The sequence below is a fragment of the Myotis daubentonii genome, chromosome 10 (assembly GCF_963259705.1).
Source record: "Myotis daubentonii chromosome 10, mMyoDau2.1, whole genome shotgun sequence".
Classification (NCBI taxonomy): domain Eukaryota; kingdom Metazoa; phylum Chordata; class Mammalia; order Chiroptera; family Vespertilionidae; genus Myotis; species Myotis daubentonii.
In genome coordinates, this window is record NC_081849.1 from 12,353,859 (window position 1) to 12,381,822 (window position 27,964).

Below are 27,964 nucleotides of genomic sequence, written 5' to 3' on the forward strand. Positions count from 1 at the left end.
CAGACACCCCCAGTTCCCTGTGCTGAGTCATTTCCTCATGCAGCAGAGGATATCTTTCCCACACAGACATTTACTATACAGGTGACCTTGCCTGGGGGGAAGATAGTTGACCCACCCTATTGGAAAACACCTTGCCCCACACTGCAGAGTTTCTGAGGTCACTTAAGAAACTAAAAATAACAATTAGCCTCCAGTCAGAAGCAACTGCCCCACCCTGTTGAAAAAAAAACAAAAAACTCTCACCACACCTGAGGATGATTGCCTGAGGGCAATTCAAGTTTGAATCCTATCAGTTTGTAGGTAGAGGTAGTCTCTGAAGGCTTTGAGTCTTTGCCTGATATAATTAGTCATAAACAGCTCTTGACACTGTCCTGCACTAGAGACTGAGAGGCATAGCAGATCTATCTAATACATAGTCACAAACCAAACAGGCAGCCAAAATGAGGAGACAAAGAAATAACCCCCAAGTGAAAGAACAAGGGAATTCTCCAGAAGAGATAAATGAAAAGTAACATAAATGCTTAAAACAGTGTATGTCGCATAGTAGGAGTTAAATAAATATTTACTGGATTAACTAAAGTAGGTGAGGCAGATATATTTTTATATTTCACAGGTAAAAAATATAGACTCAGAAACAATGTAAAGACTTTTCCAAAATTATTCAGTAAATAAATGTATCCATATAAAAAGATATAAAACCACAATATGACAAATATAACAGAGGTGTCTCTAAATGTTAATGTACTCTGTATTAAAATGCCAAATTAGCATGTGCTAGTGGTTCCATTTTACTTTAATTAACAATTGATTCCATAAAAAACAATTCTGATGTAAACAGACAACAATTTCAAGACAAAGCTAGTATAAAGATGTGCCTTAAATCAATTTGCATATTTATTTCTTGTACCATAATACAAATTGCTTATTTTCGGTAATGCTGCAATTTGTTCATAATCTAATTTTCTATTCTTCAAAGTTTCCACCAGGGATGGAAATAATAAACAAGCCAGTGTTAGTCATTTGAGGTCTGTGCTCGTAAACCACATGTGAAGATCATGAATCACTTAAGATTTTTATTTAATGATGCCTTTCTTATATCCAAGATTAAAGAGAAAGCAATTTTTAAAAAATATGCTAGCCATATGCAAAATGCAATTCAAATTCATTAAAATTTTCTCCACCCAGCAGCCTTAAATGACACACTAGATCAGATGGATTTAATTGATATCTTCAGCATTCTACTCCAAAACAGCAGAATAGATATCCTTTTCAACTGCACATGGAACTTTTCGTAGGATATACCACATGTTGGGACACAAAACAAGTCTCAACAAATTTTAAAAAACTGATATCATGTCAAGCATCTTCTCTGACCATAATAGTGTGAAACTAAAAATGAATCACAAGAAAAAAAAAAACCTGAAAAACAAAGACATGGAGACAAAATAACATGTTATTAAACAATGAATGTGTTAACAATCAGGTCAAGGAAGAAATCAAAAGACACCTGAAAACAAATGAAAAAGGACATGCAACAACTAAAAATCTATGGGACAGAGTGAAACTGGTCCTGAGAGAGAAGTTCATAACAGTATAGGCCTACTTCAAGAAGTAAGAAAAATCTCAAATAAAAAATCTAACACTACACCTAAAAGAACTAGAAAAAGAACAATAAACAAAAAACAGAGTAAGTAGAGGGAAGTAATAAATAGCAGAGCAGAAATGGATGACATAGAAACTAACAAAAAAATACAAAAGATCAATAAAACCAAGAGCTGTTTCTCTGAAAAGAAAAATGAGATTGACAAAACTTGAACTAGACTCATCCAGAAAAATGAGAGAGGACCCAAATAAATAAAATCAGAAAATAAAGAGAAGATACAACTGACATCACAGAAATACAAAGGAATGTAAGAAAATGTTATAAACAACTATATGCCAACAAACTGAACAACTTCAGTAAAATGAATCAATTCCTAGAAACATACAATCTTCCAAAACTGAATCAGGACGAATCAGAAAACCTGACTAGGCCAATCACAACTGATGAAATTGAAGCAGTCATCAAAAAACTCCCAGCAAACAAGTCCTGGACCAAATGGCTTCACAGGCAAATTCCACCAAACATTCAAACTAACACTTATCCTTTTCAAACTATTCCAAAAAATTCAAGAGGGAGGAACACTTTCAAGCTCTTTTTATGAAGTCAGCATTATCCTAACTCCAAGACCAGACAAAGACACTATGAAGAAATAAAATTTTAAGCAAATATCCCTGATGAACATAGGTGCTAAAATCCTCAGCAAAATATTAGCAAACTGAACCAAGGAATACATTAAAAAGATCAAATACCATGATCAAGTGGGATTTATTATGGTGATGCAAGGTTGGGCCAACATCCTCAAATCAATAAACATGATACACTACATAAAAAGAATGAAGAATAAAAAACACATGATTATATTAATAGATGCAGAAGAAGCCTTTGATAAAATGCAGTACCCATTCATGATCAAAACTGTCAGCAATGTGGGAATATACCTCAACATAATAAAGGCCATATAGGACAAATCGGCAGCCGACATCATACTCAATGGGCAAAAATTCTCAAGGGGACAAAATCGGGTGTGTGTGGGGGGATACTTACTGAGGCCTGGTGCACAGATTCATGCACCAGTGGGGTCCCTTGGCCTGGCCTGAGCCCTCTCGCAATTCAGGACCCCTCGGGGGATGTCAGATAGCTGGTTTCAGCCTGAACTCCACAGGCCCGATCCAGACAGGAGGGAGCCTGATCCTGTGCATTGAGCATATGCCCCCTGGTGGTCAGTGTGTGTCATAGCAACTGGTCAACCGGTCATTTGGTTGTTCAGTTGCTTAGATATGTGTGTGTGTGTGTGTGTGTGTGTGTGTGTGTGTGTGTGAAACATCTATTTACCATACAACCTTACTAATGCTTCCCATGCATTTATACAACAAAAATGAAAACATATATCTACAAGAGAATTTATACATGAAGGTTCATAGAAATTTTATTCATTTCAAATAAATACTGGATATACCCTTGGTTTCCATCAATATGAGAATGAATAAACAGGCCCGGCCAGCGTATCTCAGTGTGTGAGCATAAACCCAGAAACCAGGAGGTCACAGTTCTATTCCAGATCCGGGCACATGCCCAGGTTGCGGGCTCAATCTCCAGTGGGGAGTGGGAAGCAGCCAATCAATTATTCTCTCTCATCATTGATGTTGCTATCTCTCTCTCCTTCTCCCTTCCTCTCTGAAATAATAAATAAATATACATATATATTGATTTATTTATTATTATATATAGATATGTATATATATACATATATATTTATATAAATATATATATTTAATATAAACATAAATAAATATATATATTTAAAAAGAGAATGAATAAACAAATTGTGATATGGTCATAAAATGAATACTTCAGAGACATTATACAGTTTCTCAAACACTTCTGTAAATTTACCCTTATTTAATAATTATAATTTCCACTAGATTCAGAACAACAAAAGTATGCTGTCCTTCATATTATTTGAAAGCAGTTTCCATGTTGGTGACCAGCAAATATTTGACATTCTCTCTAGTTACTTAAATTTTATCCCAGAGTTTAGCTCCAATCTTATTGTCTTTCTGAATACTTTTCTAAACAACAAATCAAGGAATCAGATAGTACAGTATATATGAAAACACCCTCATGTTGCTATTTTAAACATATTAGATAGCTCTTGATTTTCATTACCATCAGGAACACTGTGGAGATTTCTATATTTAGGCATTCTTTTTACTTATGTAGCACAGGTTTTCTTCATGTCCTCTTCAATGCTCTCCAAAAACTTTAGACAGCAATGTACATTTTAGCGATTATTTCAGAGACAGAGAAATGCACTGAAATTCACTCAAATATTACTTGTTAGACATATCTCTTTTCCCATGCCCTTCAACTATCAGCAGCTAATACTTCTCTCAATCTCAGTTTCCTACCCTCCCCAAACACCTCCCTCCCTCTCTCTCCATTCATTTTCCCATAAACCATTCCTTCTCACTGCTGGTGTCTTTTTCTTCAATACTTTTCTCTCTCAGTTTTCCTCATGCAGAACCTTTTTATGACCATTCACACTCAATCTTCAGTAAGTAATGTAATGTAATGTAATGCAAAAGAAATAAAAGATGTGCTGTTGTATCTTCACAGGAGATGAGACATGCCTATATAAATCTAAAGAATTCTAAAATAATTTTTGTACAAAAGACATCTAAAGGAGGGGGGAAAGTATACTAATTGGGATCTTGTTTCCATTGTACTATGAAAAGTAACAAGTTGTTATTTTAAGACCTTGTGTTTTACTGGATAATTTTTTAATGACTGTATTGACTGAGGATGGGTTTTTGATAATTAAGTCAATTGTACAATTCAAACACAGCTATTCAATTTAAGTACATTTGTCTTATAATCATACAGCAATGCCTAAACTCAGGTTTCATAAATCTCAGGTCAAACCAACAAATAATTCCAATTTATACTAGAAGTGTCAATGGACAATAAATAATGAACTTCTAAAAGCATTATTTTATATACAGTTTACAACTGCCCATAAAAAAAACAAAAGCAAATAAAATATAATAAATTAGAAAATAGATACTAAAGATAAAGAAAACACTAAGTATGGGTTATGTGTATTTTTCTTGAAGTAGATGAATTCTAAGAAAGCGCTCAAAAACAATTGTATTAGTCCAGTAGGGCGATCATAAAAAAATATCACAGACTGTGTGACAAACAAATTTATTTTCTCACAGTTCTGAAGGCTGGGAATCGAAGATCAAGATCCTAGAAGGGTTGGTTCTCCTATGGTCTCTCTCCTTGACTTGCAGATGGCCTTTTCTCCATGCATGCACACTCCTGGTGCCTTCCTCTTCTTATAAGGGCACTAGTTTTACTGGATTAGGGCCCCCTCCTCATGATTTAACTTGACTCAATCACCTCGTTCAAGTTCCTATATCCATATTCAATCACATTGAAGTGTAGGGCTTTAACATATACATTTTGGAGGAACACAATTTAGTCCATAACATGAAAAATGGACATAAAGATTTAAATGAAAATAATACAGGTGCATGTATTTTATTAAATAAGTCGATATAATTTTCTTAAGAAAGAGAAATACATGGTGGTGCTCTAACATTATGGCAACTTTTCTTCACCATCTGTATTTGCTGAGAATCAAAAGGGCATGCCAGATGAAGGAGTAATATAAACAAAGGAGGAGGTGAGAGCAGGGCAAACAGGCAAAAGAAAGGTAAGAAGCCCCATCTAGACAAGAGCGGAATAAACAAGGACAGAGTAAGAAGAAGCAGGAATAAAGGATTATATTCTTAAATTCAACATTAATTAAAAGCAGACATTTTAGCTTAAAATCAAGGCTTTGCCTTTCACTAGTTTTATGACTTTGGACACTGATTTCATCTTCTGTGGCCTCAGATACAAGGAAAAGTAATTTCTAGGTGTTTAGTGTTCTAAGATTTTGTTACTTAATTATCCTACTATATCTAGGCTTATGTTCACATACTATTTTTATTTCACAGAATAATTGTTTTGATTCAGATGATTGCTTAAGTTACACCTAAGTTACAACAAATTGCAAAAGACTGGACCTGTTTCCAAGATGAGCAAGAAGGGCCATGCCCAATTAATTCAAGGATGCTTTCATTTCAAACCAGAAATAAATACTATTAGTATATTCAAGATCAAGAACACAATTAGTGCCATGACCAGTTTGGCTCAGTGGCTAGAGCATCGGCCTGTGGACTGAAGAGTCCCAGGTTCGATTCCAGTCAAGGGCATATACCTTGGTTGTGGGCACATCCCCAGTAGGGGGTGTGCTGGAGGCAGCTGATCCATCTCTCATGGATGTTTCTAACTCTCTATCCCTCCCCTTTCCTCTCTGTAAAAAAATCAATAAAATATATATATTTTTAAAAAAGAACACAATTAGCGAATGAGTGCAATTCTTTCTGGACTTGGGTCCTAAGTGCTGAACCCCAGGCCACCCAAGCAGGCCACTCCCCACCTCTTGTTCTCAGGTACTCATTGATCTTTATCTTGTCACTTTACTAGTAAATTAAAGACTTTTCTATAGTTTTATATAAATGGAATCTTACAGTATGTACTCTTGGGGTTTTGTTCTTGTAACTCAGCTTAACACTTTTGAGATTTATCAATGTTGTTGCATGCACCAGTACTTCATTTCCTTTTTATTAATGAGTAACATTCTATGTTATAACTATAGTATCACTTATTTATCACATTTTCATGGGCACCAGGGTTATTTTCAGGCTATTGTAAATAATGTTGCTCAGTACATTCATGTGCAAGTCTATGTGAACTTAACTTTTCATTTTTCTTGGGTAAAAAGCTAGGAGTAAAATTCTTAAATCACATTGTATGTTTAACTTTATAAGAAACTGTCAAACTTCCAAAATTATTGTACCATTTTAATTGCCCAAAGCAATGTATGATACTTCCAATTGTTTTACATCCTGGCCAGCACTTGGCATGGCCAGTCTTTTTATTTATTTTTACTTTTTTAAATAATATTTTTATTGATTTCAGAAAAGAAGGGAGAGGGAGAGAGAGAGAGGTAGAAGCATCAATGATGAGAGAGAATCATTGATTGGCTGCCTCCTGCATGCCCTCTATTGGGGCCCGAGCCTGTAGCGTGGGTATGTGCCCTGGACTGGAATCAAAACTGGGACCCTTTAGTCCGCAGGCTGACGCTCTGTCCACTGAGCCAAACCGACTAGGGCTAAATGTAGATAATTGAGTAGGCATGTGGTGGCATTTCATAATAGTTTAATTTGTACTTCCATATTGATTAATGATGTTGAACATATTTTCATGTGTTTATTGGTCATTTGTATACCTTCTTTTGCTTCTCCCTCCTCTCCTTTGTGCTGCTATTGTTATAAATTTTATTTCTACATATGGATCCTCCCCAAAAATACATTGTATTATTTTTACCTTAAGCAATTAAATACTTTTAAAATATGAAAATTAAAGGGAAGGTTCTTTATATTTTAGTATATATTTAGCTTTACCACTGCTCTTTCTTTCTTTCTTTCTATTGATCCATATTTCCATCTGGAATCATTTCTTTCCCACCTGAAGAACTTCCTTTTACTTTTATTGCATTCAGGTCTGTGGAAAACAAATGTTCTCTTTTTTTTCTGAAAATGTCATTATTTGGCTTTATTTGGGGGAGCAATGCTACTGTTGATAAGCTTTTAGATCAAAAGCTTTGTGTTTTCTTTCAGCACTTTAAAAATGTCTTTCCACTGTCCTCTGGTTTATCTAATTATAGATGAGAACTCTGCTATAATTTCTGTCCTTGCTTTGTATATCATGTCTTCTTCTTGGTTGCCTTTAAAATATTATTTTTCATGTTTCAGTGTTTCTGGATCTTTTTTGTTCATTTTTCCCCATATTGGACCCCATTTTCCTTCTTTGGGGCTTTTTTATTAATTTTTTCTTGTATGCTAGATATTGTGAAAGTTATGTTAAGTGTGCGTATGTTGTTTTCTCCCTTTAAAGAGTTAAATAATTCAAGTTAGAGATCAGTTTCATTACCTTTGAGGTGTATTTATACTTTTTTTAATCCTCACCGAGGAAATTTTCCCCATTGATTTTTTTAGAGAGAGTGGAAGAGGGGAGAGGAGGGGGAGAGAGAGAGAGAAACATCAATATGAGATACATCAATTGCTTGCCTCCTGCCCTGACTGGGGCTGGGGATTAAACCTACAACCAAGTTACCATGACCTTGGCCGGGAATTGAACCAGTGACCCTTTGGTCCCTGAGCCAATATTCTAACCACTTAGCAACTGGCCAGGGCTATTTATACATTTTGCTAGAGTGGGTGTAAAATAGCCTCCCTTCAGGGTGTTAGTTCACCCCTGCTTCTGAGGCAGAACTCCTGGGGTCTTCATTACATTTTCCAGATGGTCATCAAGAGCTCTCCATACTGGGTAGTCAGAACTCAAAAGTCTTCCTGTCCTTTATGAGCTCTGGGAATATTTCCATTTATAGGTCCATGGCCATTCTTTGCCCATCTTTGTGAAGCTCTATTCTACACATGGACAGCCTAGCACTGAATAAAGACTGGATCCCATGCGTTTTTATGGAACTCTTTTCTTATGGAGTGCCTCCCTTTCCAAAACTCTGCCCTGTAGCTTGCAGCTGCCTCAGCCTCCCCAGACTGATTTCCATCTCCTCAAGTCAGCAAGGCTTCCAGAAGCTGTGTGCGTTTCCTTTCTGTGCCACAGTTGGAAATTGACTCTGGGTAGAAAGCCAAGAAGATCATAAGATTTATAGTTGCTTCCTTTCTCACAAGGATCACAGTTCTGTGCTCCTTGTTCTCCAACCGCTAAAAAGAGTTGTGTCACTATTTTGTTCAGTAGTCTTATTGTTTACTATGTATGGGAGGTTAGAGCTGGTCTTTGACAATTTGTTTTTTATTATAGTTCTGGTATAGGATTTATTCCTGGGTGGGACTATATGGTGAGAATAGACTCATACTAGATGGAGTTTATGTGGCAACTTCTTCCAGAAATTGCTCCCTGAAGCAATGTGTTGTAATTGCAACTTGAATGACTCAACACAGACTTTTACTGTCGTGTCATAACTTGTTGTCAGCAATCACCTTTAACTAAACACTAAGCTCAAAAGTCCCATACATCCTAAACAACAAATATGACCATTTAAAATTAATTCAATTAATTTAAAACTCATTTTATAAGAAATGTATTATTCCAAAGAAATTCATAATTTTAGGTAACAGACTCCCTCTGTCCCATAATAACAGTAGCAAGTGAATATTTAAACGGGAATTATTGGCGAATGCAGCTGTAAGTTATGTTGTAGCGCAAAATTGCAAAGCCTTCAATCAAAATCAATGTTTCATGACATCTGTCATTTGTAATGACACATCTTTCAATTTTTAGGTTAATCTAATTATTACGAATTATAACTATTTTTCTAATTTCATCCGCTGATCAAAATCAATTGTTTTATTTCAATTGAATATCAACCCATTCTAAAAGTAAGATGAAAAAAAGAGAGAGTTTTCAAGCAAAGGTCGAGTTGCAATTGTCCAGTTCTTGATGCATCAAAAGAAAAAGGAAAAGTTGCAGAAAGGTGCAATTACGTTAGCTGCAAAACAATTTAAGTGCAACAGAATGACCATATCAAGAATTTGGAAACGTGCTTCCGAAAATAATTGTCAAGGAGAATCTTATGCTAATGTTGATTCTTTGAAAAAACAAAACTGTGGACGTAAATGCAAAGATTATGGAGAAAAACTTGAAAAACTTGGACATATTCCTTTTAGCAGAAGAGGCACCATATTAGCCTTTGATAATATTTCTCCAGAAATACTGGATAATATGCTTCTGTCACTTCAACAAGTAATGCTGGAAGCAATGAAGAACGATGGCTCCAATAACTTTAAGCTCACGCATATAGGGAGAGCAAAGCTTCGCAGCCAAGGGATCCTACCTACAACTTCAAAATGCAGTAACGAAATTATTGAGAAATCCAGAAACTATTTGAACACTCAAAATAAAAATTGGGAGTGCTATTTTTAATTTATTGTTTAATTAATCTAGTTTTTTGATAATAAATGTTGCATTCTATATTTTCTTTTGCTACTATTATTATGGGACAAATTACATTCATCAACTGCTACTATTCTTATGGGACAGAGGGAGTATTATTTATTATTATGGTACAAATGAATTGTCACTTTGTTCCACCAGCATGTATATGTATGTACCCAAATTGTGCTGGCTCCATAAAGAATGTTAACCCATTCAAAAGTGTTATCTGATTATTTCTAATACTCCCAAAGAGATGGCACCAATATTTTCACTTGGACAATCTTCATTCGTTATAGTCATCTCGTGGCAACGTCCTCTTCCCCATCATTTCAATGAAACTTACTGAAGAATCTTAAAATTATTCTTACTGGCAAGGCCCACCAACCCTAAATCTATGCAAAATGTGCTGATTTCTGCAGTTCTCAAAGACATTATACTTTGGGTTGCCAAGCAGGACTGAACTTCACAAAAAGTCAAGGAGAATGGTTCCCCAAATAGGTCTGATATGTCCAGAATTGTATAAAGATTTTCATGAAAACAACTTGTCCAACTTCTAGTTCTTCCCTTCTCATCCCAAGGGCCCAATTCTAGTCCAAGAAGCCAAGCTGTGACATCCTGCCATCCTCCTGCTCGCTCTATTTCTTATGATCCCTTCCTTCAACCAAACTTAGAGCTTGGCAGCAAAATAGAAGCTCCATGAATGCCAACAGATCATAGACACACTGGTGTGTCAGTGTGTGTGTGTGTGTGTGTGTGTGTGTGTGTGTGTGTGTTGACTGAGGAGTTGAAGGAGTATTATGGATGTTTTATACTGCAGAAATATCTGCATTCCAATCCAGGCAGTGAAAAATAACATTTATAGTGCATTAAATACTCTTTTGAGATTTCAGAGACCATCAAAATGGTGCCTACATACTTTACATTTTATAATGTATACATTTTCTTATCAAATCCCTTTAAAATTGTCAAAATCCCAAGGACCTTAAAATAATTATCATTTTAAGACATTATTTAGCCGAGACCGGTTTTGCTCAGTGGATAGAGCGTCGGCCTGCGGACTGGAGGGTCCCAGGTTCGATTCCGGTCAAGGGCATGTACCTGGGTTGCGGGCACATCCCCAGTAGGAGATGTGCAGGAGGCAGCTGATCGATGTTTCTCTCTCATCAATGTTTCTAACTCTCTGTCTCTCTCCCTTCTTCTCTGTAAAAAATCAATAAAATATATTTTTTTTAAAAAGACATTATTTAATGGTGTTGGGAAAATTGGACAGCTATATGCAAGAAAATGAAACTAGACCACCAACTTACACCATACACAAAAATAAACTCAAAATGGATAAAGGACTTAAATGTACGACAGGAAACCATAAAAATTCTAGAAGAATCCAAAGGCAACAAAATCTCAGACATATGCCGAAGCAATTTCTTCACTGATACAACTCCTAGGGCACTTGAAATGAAAGAGAAAATGAACAAATGGGACTACATCAAAATAAAAAGCAAAAGAAACCATCAACAAAACAACGAGAAAACCCACTGTGTGGGAAAACATATTTGCCAATGACATATCTGATAAGGGCCTAATCTCCAAAATTTATAGGGAACTCATACAACTTAACAAAAGGAAGATAAACAATCCAATCAAAAAATGGGCAAAGGACCTAAATAGACACCTTTCAAAAGAGGACATTCAGAAAGCCAAGAGACATATGAAAACATGCTCAAAGTCACTAATCATCCGAGAGATGCAAATCAAAACAACAATGAGGTACCATCTCACACCTGTCAGACTGGCTATCATCAACAAATCAACAAACGACAAGTGCTGGAGAGGATGTGGAGAAAAAGGAACACTTGTGCACTGCTGGTGGGAATGCAGACTGGTGCAGCCACTATGGAAGACAGTATGGAGTTTCCTCAAAAAACTGAAAATGGAACTCCCATTTGACCCTGTGATCCCACTTCTAGGAATATATCCCAAGAAACCAGAAACACCAATCAGAAAGGATATATGCATCCCTATGTTCATAGCAGCACAATTCACCATAGCTAAGATCTGGAAACAGCCTAAGTGCCCATCAGTAGATGAATGGATTAGAAAACTGTGGTACATCTACACGATGGAATACTATGCTGCTCTAAAAAGGAAGGAACTCTTACCATTTGCAACGGCATGGATGGAACTGGAGAGCATTACGCTAAGTGAAATAAGCCAGTCAATAAAGGAAAAATACCACATGATCTCACTCATTCATGGACAATAGAGACCATTATAAACTTTTGAACAATAATAGATACAGAGGCAGAGCTGCCTCAAACAGATTGTCAAACTGCAGCGGGAAGGCCGGGGAGGGTGGGGGCGCAGGAGGTAGGGGGTAAGAGATCAACCAAAGGACTTGTATGCATGCATACAAGCATAACCAATGGACATAAGACACCGGGGGATAGGGGAGGCTAGGGGACTGTCTAGGGCGGGGGGAAAAAAATGGACACATATGTAATACCCTTTGTAATACTTTAAGCAATAATAAAAAAAATTGCTGAGAGGTATTCCATTTTGTGGATATACCACAGTTTGCTTATCCATAAAAATAAATAAATAAATAAATAAATAAATAAATAAATAAATAAATAAATAAAAAAGACATTATTTAGAGTAAAAATCTGCTCACTAAGATGTCATCTTAATACAAAGGATTATAATGGATTACAGAATGCACAAGTTAGAAGACAGCAAAAATCTGAAAAATACATCAGAGAAAATAACTTTCGGAAAACCCTATAATAAATTCTACAGTGCCATAATTTATGTAAATAAATACCAAAATTTATCATTCTATGTAAAAGATGGATAACATCTAACATTTGTTTTGCAAAGCATTTACACTGCTTACAGAAAATTTATAATTCATAAGAATCTTTTTAATAAAGTTTAATTAAAGTTATTTTATAATAAATGTATTTTTCCAAAAATATTAATTTTTAGGTTACACACACGTATATACAAATGTACACATAATTGTAGTGTTATATTACTGCTAGTTAGCCACAATTTGATAAATAGAAACTCCAGAAAAATTATAGTCATTTATTCACCCACAGATTTAAGTAAATCAAGAAAATGGGAATTTATGATAATATGTATTATCTTACATATAAGCAAGCTTAGTACATTCATACTGAAAAACAAAATAATTTAATTGATACAATCCAATTGTGACAAGAAAGGTCATCACACAATTACTCTAAGATCACTGAAGAACTGGGAGGACAAGAACACAAGTACGAACTCCCCTGTTCTGGATTTCTCTACACCACTTCTCATGATCAGCGGATAGACACCAGGTTGGCTTCATCCCATTGACAATGGAATGTGGAATACTGCCTCTAACCCGATCCACCCCAAAAGCTCACTGTGGCCACAAAAATACACCACTCAGGTCTTCTGCTAATAGTAACCAATGGCTGCTTTCTGAGTCTGAGATCACACTTTCCACTGATCGTCCCCAGGCAATAACTTGGGGATTCTGGGCTAACCAGTTTTCTTATAACTCTGCTGCAGCCTGAGACTTCCTGGCCAACTCTTCTTCCCACCCTATTCCCTCCATATTGCGCTATGATCTGACCACTCCCCCCACCACCTCTAGGCTTCCTTCCCTTATTTTCTTAGAGGCATCCTTTCTCCATTCTCTCTTCCCCAGAGGTTTAAAAGTACTGAACTCAGCAGCATAATGAGTTCAGGATGGGTGAGAAGTCTTCATGTTTTTTTTTTTGCTATAAAATGGAAAGGGGGCACTTTGAAAGGGGAGGTGGGAAAGGAAGATGACAGATGAGTTATCAAGCAAATTGATTTTGTTAAAGGGCATATGAAGGTGGAACAAATGAAAACTGATTCCCTTAAAACTACTTTTGCTCGCCCTGACCGGTTTGGCTCAGTGGATAGAGCGTCGGCCTGCGGACTCAAGGGTCCCAGGTTCGATTCCGGTCAGGGGCATGTACCTTGGTTGCGGGCACATCCCCAGTGAGGAGTGTGCAAGAGGCAGCTGATTGATGTTTCTCTCTCATCAATGTTTCTAACTCTCTATCACTCTCCCTTCCTCTCTGTAAAAAATCAATAAAAAAATATATTCAAAAAAAAAAACTACTTTTGCTCATGTCCCCCTTGGTAAGCCTCTAAATATCCCCAGTACAACCATGAATGTGATTATATTGTCCTATGAGAGAGATGAGAAAAACTCCCCACTTACCTCTATGAAAACCTGTGCACGCCCTCCCTTGCAGGGACTCACCCCAATCTCCTTATCAGACGGGTTCTGTTTTATGTAATCATCTAGCTCTGTTAAGCTATGGATTTAAAAAATTAATTTGGAAAAATCCCAATTACCCAATAGTTGATGACGTTTGTTTTTTGTGGATATTGATTCAGTTATTTTCTTTTGAACTTTACGACAATTTAAACCAGCCTGGCAAAAATGAGCAATCAACTGCACTAGTCAATGAACAAATTCTTAGTTAGACCCAATCACATGCTCAGCTTTTATTTGGTCTTAAAGGATCTCAAAGTAAATACAAAGCAAAATCATTGTCCTCTGAGAGTTGCAGTCTTCCTCAAAAAATAATATATTGCCCCCAGAAAAGATGTAACTAATAAGATAATACACTATAACTTAATATAGTATACAGGGTGGGACAAAAGTAGGTTTACAGTTGTGAGTATGCAAAACACAGGGTTTATTCTTATATTATTATTTATTAATTATTGTATTATTTTCCATACAAACAATTGTAAACCTACTTTTGCCCCACCCTATATATAAATACAATACAATCTATTGTGATATAATAAATACACTAGAACTTAATTGCTACATGACAGATCCAGGGGAAAGGCATAATTATAAATATGAATTATATGAAGTAAACAAAGAACTTTCATGGTTCAGTTGAAAAAATATTTTGGAATAATATTATTCAAATTTGTAATTTAGAAATCCAATATTGCACCTGAAGGGCATATATGTTGGCTAACATTCTGGACAAAAAAATGACATCTACAATCAGAGATCAGAAAAATTATAATTAATGAGTGCTATTGTCTAAATGTTTGTGTCCCCTGAAAATTCATATATTGGAATCCTAATGCTCAGTGTGCTGGTAGTAACTGGAATTTGGGGAGATCCTTAGGTCATGAGAGCGGAGCCTTCATGCATGGGATTAGTGCTCCTATAAAGAGGCCATAGAGCTCCCTGACCCCTTCCACCACGGGAGATAAAGCAAAAAGAAGCATGTCTATGAGCCAGGGAGCCCTCAGTAAACACTGAACCTACCGGTGATCCTGGACTTCCCAGCTTCCAGCAATGTGAGAAATAAATTTTGTTGTTTATAAGCCACCAGAGTATGGTATTTTGTTACAGCATTCCAAAAGGGCCAAGACAATGAGATACCACTTACCATCCACTATTCAAAAATATAAATAACAAGCACTGATGAGGATATGGAGAAGCTGGAATACTCAGACACTGCAGGTGGGAATGTACAATGTGCAGCCACTTTGGGAAAGTTTGGCAGCTCCTCCAAACACCAAACATAGATTTATGATGGGACCCATCAATTCTACCACTAAGTACCTATGCAAGAACAATGAAGACACTATTTTATAAACCCTGTGCATAATGTTCATAGCAGCATTATTCATTATAACCAAATAGTGGAAACAGCCCAAAAGTCCACAACTGATGAATAAATAACATTACTAAAAGGAAATATTACTCAGCAATAAAAAGGGAAAAAAATACTGATTTGTGTTGCAACATAGATAACCTTAGAAATATTATTCTAAGTAAAAGAAGCCAGACACACACACACACACACACACACACACACACACACACAACAGAGATTGTATAAATTCACTATATGAAACACCCCGAATAGACAAATTTACAGAGACAATGTAAATCAGTGGTTGCCTAGGGTTGGGGAGATGAAAATATTGTGGGATGATAGCTAATGTGCAAAGAGCTTCTTTCGGGGTGATGAAAATATTCTACCATTTATTGTGGTGATGGTTGCACAACTCTGTGAATATACCAAAAACACTGAATTGTAAACTTTAAATTTGTAAATTGTATGGCATGTTCATTGTAGCTCAATAAAGCTGTAACTTTTAAAAAATAAACCAAAAAATGCGTCTACATTTTTTCCAGATGAATTCCATATTCATTTAGACTATTCTCCCAAATCCTGGAAAGTACATGTATTTTCTTCTCTCCTTTTAGTCCAGTGTTTTCTGAGGCACTTCAAAGCTATTTGGGCTGAACCTGCAACACTGTGGGTGGTCGCTTCCCTCCCTGTGCTCCGTGTCAGTCCACCACCTTAGAGAGGCATGAGCCACTCCCGTTGATTTGGAACATTGTCCACCTGCTTCTCCTTCTTTGCTTTGTTGTTGAAGAACTAGCAAAGCCCTGACTGCTAAGCCCCGAAGGTTTTAGGATTAATTCCCACTTTATCCTGCTATCAATTGAAGAAGGCACTGAGAAATAATCCCAAATAATAGTTGACCCATGATTTGCCTTCTAGTTGCCTTTGAAATAATTTATGTGCTTTTTATCACAGATTGAAATTATTCACTCTATTTTGGATGTAATATCAGAATTCTCAGAGCATAACTGCTCTGACTGAATAGACGGTTGAAGGAAAACTATATGAGGTATATCTAGCATTCAGGGAAAAGCAACTACAGAAATGCAGATTCTGAAAGGATTATGGTTTTATCCTTTAGCTACTTCCAGAATTATAATCAATACCTCAGTTGTGTCAAAAATAAAGTAAAGCATGTCACACAAACAAATACACCTTAAATATTTTATCAAAAATTTGTTTACATTTTTATTCAAATCAGGGTATTATCTCAAGACTGGAGACCAAAGTTATTCACCAGAAAGAGACAGGTAGAACTTGACATATTAGAAAAAACCCTGAACCAAGACTTGAGAGACTTGGATTTACATCCTGGACCTAACATTTAACCATGGAAAGTTTCTCTGAGCCTAACTTTCTCTGTCTCTAATATAGGTATAATAATAATTGCCCTGCCTAACTCACAGGACAGCTCTTAGCAACAAATGTAAATGTATTGAGAAAAAAGGTATGGAGAAAATATAAAAGAAGTATACAATATTAAGAATTATGAGTTGGATCAGAGAATTGACCTTAATCAATATGAGGTCACCCCCCCCCCTTCCTTCAGTTATCTTCTTATCTGAGGAGGGTAAAATGTTGAGTATCTTTCTGGTAATAGCAGAGCTAAACATTTTCTCCTGCATCCTATTTCATTCTTATGTCATTATCATTTTACAAAGAAGAACCCAAAGATAACAGAGGTTGAGTAACAGTTAGTGATTTTCAGGACAGGAATTAAAACGTAACTCTAAACTCATGTTTTTTCTACAACGTCATACTTTGGAGGGGTGATTCTTCTTTCCTCAGTCTCTTTAACAACCATTTCTTTTGACACAACTGAGGTGTTGATTATAATTCTCCATTTCTTTAAGGTAAAAGGTACAGTGTCCATCATGCGTAGTCCCTGAAAATAAGGAAAGACGGCCTGAGGACTGTTGTCAGGCTTGATGGTAACAGGTCCCAGTTTTCCCAGGACAATCTTTGTCTTTGCTGGTTGTCTTGATGTAATATCAACAGAAGCCTCCTTTCACTCTCAGAAATCTTTTTATTTGAACCTAAAGTGCTAACACTGGCTTTATATCATGAAGATTAATCAGAACCATCAAGAAATTAGATCTGTACTTCTCAACTGTCAGCAATAGACATCAAAATTGTAAATTTGTGCCTGGGCAGTGTGGGTCAGTGGTTGAATGTTGGCCCTTGAACCAGCTTCTCAGATGAGAAAAAGCTAAAGGAGTTCATCACCTCCAAACCAATAGTATATGAAATGTTAAAGGGTCTTCTAGAAGAAGAAGAGGACAAAGAAGAAGGAGGATGAGGATGAGGAGGAAGAGGAAGAGGAAGAGGAGGAGGAGGAAGAGAAGGAGGAGGAGGAGGCAAAAAATACACATCAAGGATTGAATCTAAAATAAACAACAAGCAGAACAGAGACAGACTTTAGATACAGAGAACATTTTGACAGTTGCCAAAGAGGAGGGTGGTTGGGAGAATGGGTGAAAAAGGTGAAGGGATTAAGAAGTACAAATTGGTTGTTACAGAATAGTCATGGGGATATAAAGTACAGCATAGGGAATATAGTCAATAATATTGTAATAACTATGTATGATGTCAGATGGGTGTAAGATTTATCAGGATGATCACTTACTAAGTTATGTAAGGTCTAATAACTAAGGTGTACACCTGTCAACTGTAATTGAAAAATTAAAAAATGATTTAAAAACAAAGAGAGAGAGAGCGAAAGAAATAAGAGGCAGACTTGAAGGGTCCTACAGCCAACAAAGGTCATTTGATAAGGGAATGGAGAGCATCAAAGGATTTAAGGAGGAGAGTGACCTTGAAAACCACTCTCTGGCTACAGTGTGGAGAAAGGATAGCTACCGTGTGTGTACAGGTTGGAGATAAGGAAATCAATTTGGAGGCTGCTACGGGAATTCGTGAACTAATAAGAGCCTGAACTAAGTAGAGAGAGGAGGGAAAGAAGAAAATTAGAGAGGTATGTGAAAGTAGGATTGACAAGGCTTGGTGACAAAATGAATATGGGGTTAAGAAAAAGGGCTATCCCCAAATTCCTGTCCTGAGCAGCTCAATGAAGGTACATTTTCTAATATAAGGAATGTAGGAGGCAAGATGATGATACACTACTTATTTGACATGTTGATATTCAGGTGTCTGTGGGACAAGCCAACATACATGTTAAACAGGCCTGGAGCTCGATGGTGGCTAGCAGGGGCTTTAGTTCAGTTCAGAAAAGATTTATTGAGCACTTGACATAAAGGTTGGTGCGCAGAAATGTCAATATAACAGAGCACTAAAATATGAGTGAACAGGTGCTATAGAGACCCACACAGGGAAAAGAATACTAGGTTTAAAATCTATAATGATCTAGTAATCCCACTCATGGGTACATTAAAAAAGAAGAAGGTAACATAGTATTCTTGCCTTAAGCTGTACTGGTCAGAACCCAGGCCATATATTATACCTTAAGTGTGATTTTTGAGACATGAAACAGGTTCAGTGAGAAAAATTATAATAAGTATTTGAAATAGTGAAATGTGAAGAACAACTGGAAGAAATTAATCTGGCTAGAAGTTAATCTCGATAGGGTCAGGGGTTGGTGTTGAAAAGCGAGCTTCAAACACATCAAGGGCTGACATTTTATACTTTTAAATAAACTGTCTAATGCAGAAGATGACTAATGGGGGCGGGAGGGAGAGAGAAAGAAAAGGAAAGGAAGGAATGAGGGAGGAAGGAAGGAAGGAAGGAAGGAAGGAAGGAAGGAAGGAAGGAAGGGAGGGAGGGAGGGAGGGAGGGAGGGAGGGAGGGAGGGAGGGAGGGAGGGAGGGAGGGAGGGAGGGAGGGAGGAAGGAGAAAGAAAAAGAAATTTCAAATAGATGCTATTGGCACAAATAATGAAGAATTTTATAACAAACATATTTGGATTGCTTTATAAAGTAATCCCCCTTTGCTAAATATTCCAACACAGCCTGTATGGCCATTTAATGAAGAGTAATTGATGGTCACTGATCTAGAACCTCAAAATTCTTCCCAACTCAGAGATATTGTTAATGAGCAAGACTGGGAACAATAACATTTTGGAAAAGAAGAGAATAAGAAAGCAAGAGAGAAAGGAAGTGTGTGGGGGTGGGGGGGGGCGGTGAGGGAAAGGGTAACAGTTCTATCATGGAAACACTTTTGCTGGCAAGAAAAAACAAACCAACAAGAAAACACTGAAGAAACGTAGGGGGAAATAAGATCCATGATGAGAGTGAGAGCTTCTAAAGTAGGTTTAATATCCTAAAACATATCCCTAAACCTGAAAGAAACTTAACTACATTTTAATCTTTTCCTAAAGGACAGCCCAACTCTGATAATTGGCATCCTGTAGTTATAAATAATTGAAACCTAACAGTCATTCATTTGTCATTCATTATTTCTTCTATTATATTTTTAATGATAGAGACTGGCAATATATACATAGAAAATGGGATAGGTTTTTTACATAATGATAAAATAATAACTATTTTTTGCTCAAACATGTAGCTATTTTGTACTCCACTCCTTCAGAAAATACTTTGCTTTCAAAGTAAAATTCTTCAGAACCAAGTAATTTGAGTACCATGCCCTTTACAGCAACATTCTGCAAATTCTACTATTTCCAAATAAAGTAGTTTGCAGCTTTTTAGAACCAGAGTGTTTTACTCTCTAAGTTTGTTTTCAGTGACTTGTTTATCCAATGACCACAATCATTTTTAGAAAGGAAAAATGCATACTTGTTGGTAAATTGTGAATATAAACAGAGTGATGACAAGTGACCTGCAGAATTTTATCTACATCCCTTAATAAGGGGAAAATAGACACTCTGTCTATTTGGCAAATAATTGCTATCATTTCCCAAAAGTTAGATAGTGACATGAATACAGATGTTATGGGAATTAGTGCATATTTCAAAGAAAACTTTGTTGTTTCTCTTGAGGTTAGCAAAATGAGAGTTTTCTGAATGCTCTGAAGGAATCCTATTTTTTAAAATAAATTCAAACATCTAATAAAATTGCTTTTGACATAGACATTTATTTGCTTCCTAGTCATTTATTTAAAGAAGAAATGTCTTCTTCAGGCACACAAGAATGTCAACAGTCTGACTTACAATGATTTAATAGGGTAACCTTTGAAATATCTGCGTTTAGATCCAAACCTCGCTGTTCTAAACAAGGAACCCGGAAGTCACGAAGCAGATGACAGAGAGTGAGGGCCTATCTGGGCTTCAGTGGCCCAGAGTGAGTGGACACCGGCATCTAAGCTGTCTAACCTATTTAATGCTCTTATGTGATGTAAAAATCGGCCTTGCAGTTTCACGTAACCACGGAGCAAACAGAGACAAACATTCTTTTAGTAAACTTTCTGGGAACAAAATTCTTCCTAGGTGTTTATGGATAGGAGAGTGTAATCCCAAAGTTCTTCTGCGAAGCCCCGTGGCAGCAGCCAGCCCTCAGTCTGCTCTGTGCGGTGGATTCCTTTTGCTCTGCAGGTTACTGTCTCCCAGGTTACTCCCCCCAGGTCACTGTCTCCAGCATTCGAGGTCACCTAATAGACACCAAAAAAGCAATTTACAAGAACCGGGTGGAGAGCAGTCTACATTTTTGTCTTTATTCTTCTATTGGAAATATGCAATAAAAAAAATAATTCCCATCCTTTTCTCTTGACTAATATAAATTAGCTATATTCTCCCAGGGTCCAGCCCCAGCAGGTCCAGGGGTCCCCAAAGGCATGGACGGAGTCGGCGAAGAAGGAATGACACGGAGACAGCGTTCAGTTGATCAACAGCCTAGCCAGGATCTCCAGCCAAGTTCTGGTCTGGATCTCCAGAGAGGTTCTGCTGGTTCTCCAGCCAGGTTCTGTAGCCATGTTCCCTTGCTAGGTTCTCCAGCCAGGTTCTGTCTGAGATCTCCAGCCAGGTTCAGTCACCAGGTTCTAGTCAGGTTCTCTTGCCATATTTCTGTAGTCAGGTTCAGTCCAGGATCTTTTGCCATGTTCTCTCGCTAGGTTCTGTCTCTAGGTTCTGAGGCCAGTTTCTGTCCAAGATCTTTTGCCATGTTCTCTCCAGCGAAGTTCTTCTGTCTCTAGAGAACGTTCTTTGTAGGTTCTGTGTTCTGAGTTCTGTCTCTCTTGGTTCTCTCTTCTTAGTTCTGTCTCCTAAGTTCTGTGTTCTAAATTCTGTCTCTTGCTGTCTTGTTACATCTGTATTTATACCAGTTGATTCAATCCTATCAATCTCTATTCCAAAGGTTAGGGCATTTCTTATCTCCATTCCAGGGAGTAAAGATTATGTAGCTTAAGCATGATTGTTCATAAAGTGATTAATTACCCGCCTGGCACTTAGTTGAGAGGTTTTATTCCCTCCCTAACTTCAGGGGAAAATCCCTACCTGGGGAAACAACCTTTCTCGGAGAGGTGACCTTGGTTAAAACACAGCGCCAAGAAGGTGAGCAAACATATTAAGAACCGTATGCCATATATGCCAGGTCCCTTGAAACAACAAGCATGGACTGGCTCCCGGCAATATTCTTTTTTAAAAATTGAAATCTACTCTAAATGAAAGTAAAATAACTTTGTGAAAAGAATGACTAGAGAAAACAAAGACTTCAAATTGAGCCATGATAAAATTTTTGTCCAAAATAAAACCTTTAATCAAGAACTAACCCTCCAGCTCTATCGTTTTAGTAACTTGTAATCTTATTTTGAGCATTTCAGTGGGTCTTTGGAAATCATTTAACTATGCAGCTTTGCAGAAATATGTTCCCATTTGAATATAGAGGAAGTTGTGCTTATTAAGAGTTTAACTTGAGCCTTAGCCGGTTTGGCTTGGTGGATAGAGCATTAGCCTGCGGACTAACGGGTCCCGGGTTCAGTTCCAGTCAAGGGCACATGAGCAGGGTTGTGGGCTCAATCCCCAGTAGGTGGCATGTAGCAGGCAGCTGATCTATGATTATCTGTCATTATTGATGTTTCTATCTCTCTCTTCCTCTCCTTTCCTCTCTAACACACACACACACACACATATATACATATATATGTATGTATATATATATATATATCTATATCTATATCTATCTATATATATATATATATATATATATATATATATATATATATATATATATATGTATATTTATTTATTTATTTATTTTTAAGAGTTTAACTTGAAAGTAGTGCTCACCGAAAGTTAACTACTGCCTATTTCATGATCTGGAAAGATAAAATATCAAAGTCCTATGGATATGTATAATTTATATATACAGAATTCTAGAAATCAATGCGATATTCAAACTATGAAATAGGAACATCCTTTACTTTTGGAAAATAAGAAAAAATAAATCTAAAATTGCCGGGAGCCGGTCCATGCTTGCTGTTTCAAGGGACCTGGCATATATGGCATACGGTTCTTAATATGTTTTCTCACCTTCTTGGTGCTGTGTTTTAACCAAGGTCACCTCTCCGAGAAAGGTTGAATCCCCAGGTAGGGATTTTCCCCTGAAGTTAGGGAGGGAATAAAACCCCTCAACTAAGTGCCAGGCGGGTAATTAATCCCTTTAACTACAAACAATCATGCTTAAACTACATAATCTTTTCTCCCTGGAATGGAGATAAGAAACGCCCTAACCTTTGTAATAGAGATTGATAGGATTGAATCAACTGGTATAAATACAGTTGTAACAAGACAGAAACACTCAGAACTTAGAACAGAATCAAGAAGACAGAATCTACATGGAGCCTAGAGACAGAAGAACTTTGCTGGAGAGAGCATGCCGGAGGATCCTGGAGAGGGACTGGCCTTGGAGCCTAGAGACAGAGCCTAGCGGGAGAACATGGCAAGGGATCCTGGACTGAACCTGACTACAGAGATTGGCAGGAGAACCTGACTGGAACCTGGACACTGAACCTGACTGGAGTACCTGGACAGAACCTCTCTGGAGAGCTAAGCAGAACCTCTCTGGAGATCCAGACCAGAACTTGGCGGGAGATCCTGGCTAGAGATCCTGGCTAGGCTGCTGATCAACTGAACGCTGTCTCCGTGTCATTCCTTCTTCGCCGACTCCGTCCACACCTTTGGGGAACCCCTGGACCCGCTGGGGTTGGACCCCGGCATCTGGCGCCCGAACAGGGACCCCTAGGTAAGCGCCCCACACTCGGGACGGATAGGACTCCACCGTAGGAAGAGGGTGGATAGTCTTTGCCCCACAATCGGGACGGATCAGACTCCACCATAGGAAGAGGGTGGATAGTCTTCGCCGACTCCGTCCACACCTTTGGGAACCCCTGGAACAGGATTCCCTTAGGTAAGCCCCCCCATTGAGAACCTCCACACTCGGGACGGATCAGACTCCACCGTAGGAAGAGGGTGGATAGTCTTCGCCCACTCCGTCCACACCTTTGGGAACCCCTGGAAAGGATTCCCCTAGGTAAGCCCCCCCCCCATTGAGAACCCCCACATTCGGGACGGATAGGACTCCACCAGGGTGCTACAGACCCCCCTATAGAGGATAAGTAGGGTAAGAAGGTGGATAGTACAGAACTTAGATTGAGAAGATGTGCCATACTGAGTCCAAAGAAAGAAGACTCTGTATTGATTCTTAGATTGAGAAGATGTGCCATACTGAGTCCAAAGAAAGAAGACACTGTATTGATCTTTAGATTAAGAAGATGTGCCATACTGAGTCTAAAGAAAAAAGACTCCGTATTGATCTTTTAACATATATGCTTGTTAGCAGAGGAATTAAGGTTACTCCCAGTCAGACAGAACATTTTATACAAGAAATACGTCCATGCTTTTCTGAGGAAGGAAAGGTGCCAGAAAGGTAAATGTAGAGGCATGGGAGAAGGTAGGCCCAAGGAGCCTTATCCTTAACCCCACTGCAGCCTTTCCACCCCGGGAAAGTGCAGGATTGGCAAGCTCTCCCTGGGATGATAGATCAGGACTCAGGTAATAGCGGAAAGCGCCAATCCTACTCTTAAAATGGATATAAGAGAGCATTTGAGGTTTTTCTTTTTAATGCCTGCTTTTAAAAAATAAAAAAGGGGGAATTTGCCGGGAGCCGGTCCATGCTTGCTGTTTCAAGGGACCTGGCATATATGGCATACGGTTCTTAATATGTTTTCTCACCTTCTTGGTGCTGTGTTTTAACCAAGGTCACCTCTCCGAGAAAGGTTGAATCCCCAGGTAGGGATTTTCCCCTGAAGTTAGGGAGGGAATAAAACCCCTCAACTAAGTGCCAGGCGGGTAATTAATCCCTTTAACTACAAACAATCATGCTTAAACTACATAATCTTTTCTCCCTGGAATGGAGATAAGAAACGCCCTAACCTTTGTAATAGAGATTGATAGGATTGAATCAACTGGTATAAATACAGTTGTAACAAGACAGAAACACTCAGAACTTAGAACAGAATCAAGAAGACAGAATCTACATGGAGCCTAGAGACAGAAGAACTTTGCTGGAGAGAGCATGCCGGAGGATCCTGGAGAGGGACTGGCCTTGGAGCCTAGAGACAGAGCCTAGCGGGAGAACATGGCAAGGGATCCTGGACTGAACCTGACTACAGAGATTGGCAGGAGAACCTGACTGGAACCTGGACACTGAACCTGACTGGAGTACCTGGACAGAACCTCTCTGGAGAGCTAAGCAGAACCTCTCTGGAGATCCAGACCAGAACTTGGCGGGAGATCCTGGCTAGAGATCCTGGCTAGGCTGCTGATCAACTGAACGCTGTCTCCGTGTCATTCCTTCTTCGCCGACTCCGTCCACACCTTTGGGGAACCCCTGGACCCGCTGGGGTTGGACCCCGGCATCTGGCGCCCGAACAGGGACCCCTAGGTAAGCGCCCCACACTCGGGACGGATAGGACTCCACCGTAGGAAGAGGGTGGATAGTCTTTGCCCCACAATCGGGACGGATCAGACTCCACCATAGGAAGAGGGTGGATAGTCTTCGCCGACTCCGTCCACACCTTTGGGAACCCCTGGAACAGGATTCCCTTAGGTAAGCCCCCCCATTGAGAACCTCCACACTCGGGACGGATCAGACTCCACCGTAGGAAGAGGGTGGATAGTCTTCGCCCACTCCGTCCACACCTTTGGGAACCCCTGGAAAGGATTCCCCTAGGTAAGCCCCCCCCCCATTGAGAACCCCCACATTCGGGACGGATAGGACTCCACCAGGGTGCTACAGACCCCCCTATAGAGGATAAGTAGGGTAAGAAGGTGGATAGTACAGAACTTAGATTGAGAAGATGTGCCATACTGAGTCCAAAGAAAGAAGACTCTGTATTGATTCTTAGATTGAGAAGATGTGCCATACTGAGTCCAAAGAAAGAAGACACTGTATTGATCTTTAGATTAAGAAGATGTGCCATACTGAGTCTAAAGAAAAAAGACTCCGTATTGATCTTTTAACATATATGCTTGTTAGCAGAGGAATTAAGGTTACTCCCAGTCAGACAGAACATTTTATACAAGAAATACGTCCATGCTTTTCTGAGGAAGGAAAGGTGCCAGAAAGGTAAATGTAGAGGCATGGGAGAAGGTAGGCCCAAGGAGCCTTATCCTTAACCCCACTGCAGCCTTTCCACCCCGGGAAAGTGCAGGATTGGCAAGCTCTCCCTGGGATGATAGATCAGGACTCAGGTAATAGCGGAAAGCGCCAATCCTACTCTTAAAATGGATATAAGAGAGCATTTGAGGTTTTTCTTTTTAATGCCTGCTTTTAAAAAATAAAAAAGGGGGAATTTGCCGGGAGCCGGTCCATGCTTGCTGTTTCAAGGGACCTGGCATATATGGCATACGGTTCTTAATATGTTTTCTCACCTTCTTGGTGCTGTGTTTTAACCAAGGTCACCTCTCCGAGAAAGGTTGAATCCCCAGGTAGGGATTTTCCCCTGAAGTTAGGGAGGGAATAAAACCCCTCAACTAAGTGCCAGGCGGGTAATTAATCCCTTTAACTACAAACAATCATGCTTAAACTACATAATCTTTTCTCCCTGGAATGGAGATAAGAAACGCCCTAACCTTTGTAATAGAGATTGATAGGATTGAATCAACTGGTATAAATACAGTTGTAACAAGACAGAAACACTCAGAACTTAGAACAGAATCAAGAAGACAGAATCTACATGGAGCCTAGAGACAGAAGAACTTTGCTGGAGAGAGCATGCCGGAGGATCCTGGAGAGGGACTGGCCTTGGAGCCTAGAGACAGAGCCTAGCGGGAGAACATGGCAAGGGATCCTGGACTGAACCTGACTACAGAGATTGGCAGGAGAACCTGACTGGAACCTGGACACTGAACCTGACTGGAGTACCTGGACAGAACCTCTCTGGAGAGCTAAGCAGAACCTCTCTGGAGATCCAGACCAGAACTTGGCGGGAGATCCTGGCTAGAGATCCTGGCTAGGCTGCTGATCAACTGAACGCTGTCTCCGTGTCATTCCTTCTTCGCCGACTCCGTCCACACCTTTGGGGAACCCCTGGACCCGCTGGGGTTGGACCCCGGCATAAAATTAATTGTCATACATTGTTTCACATAGAATGAAATGACCTATCATATCAGCTCTAATCATGAATACAGACTTTTAAAAGTGTGCCTTCTTCCCCATCTAATTTTAAGAGTGAAATATTCCCAAATAACAGTTAATTCTGAAAATCCTTGTGTATGAAAAGAGGTTTTTGAGAGGAAGTGCTATTTGAAACAGCCAGAAGATTAAACTGGCACCAATTACAAAAAAGCTACTGTGCCTTAATATTAAATTAAAAATTCCCTGGTTCACCGGTACAGGGCTAATTTTACCCAGAATGTGGACAAAAAGACAAGTGATAGGCAAGAAAAAAATAAATGAACAGGCTTTAATTAAGTGACATTAAACTCCCTGGCACAATCCCACAAAAGTCTGATTACCGAATAACTTTAATAACAGGCTCTTTTTTACCTGTTCCTTTAAGCATGTTTATCCTGTGCATTGGGTAGTGGACAATTATCGGGTGAGGGTGGAGAGGCGAGAAGACGAAAATACATATTGATGAAGAAAGAGTCGTAGTTTATGCAAAGCCCACTCTCCGGAGAAAATGGACCCTATAGGGTACTGCAGGTTTTTCCAAATTCTCCATCTGTGTCTTTGCTGGAAGCAAGCATGTCGGTGAAGGATGCTTAAAGGACATGGTAAGCAACTACCTAGCTGTTCCACTAACCAGCCCATGGACTTCTCAGTTGAGATCAACTAACCTTGCAAAAGATATTTAGTTGCCAAAGACTGCCAAAACTTACTAAATTTTACAGTCCTGAGATGGAATCAAGAAGTCCCAAATCTCTGTTTTTCCAGCTATAATTATTCAAACCATCCTGGCCTTTGTGAGGGACCTGTAGGAGGCTGCAAGGTAGCCAGGGCCTAGTGCAGGGGTGGGCCAACTTTTTGACTCGAGGGCCAAATGGGTTCTTAAACTGGACCGGAGGGCCGGAACAAAAGCATGGATGGAGTGTTTGTGTGAACTAATATAAATTCAAAGTAAACATCCTATCTAATAAAAGAGAAACATGGTAATTAGTGTACAACCGCTACCCTTCCCA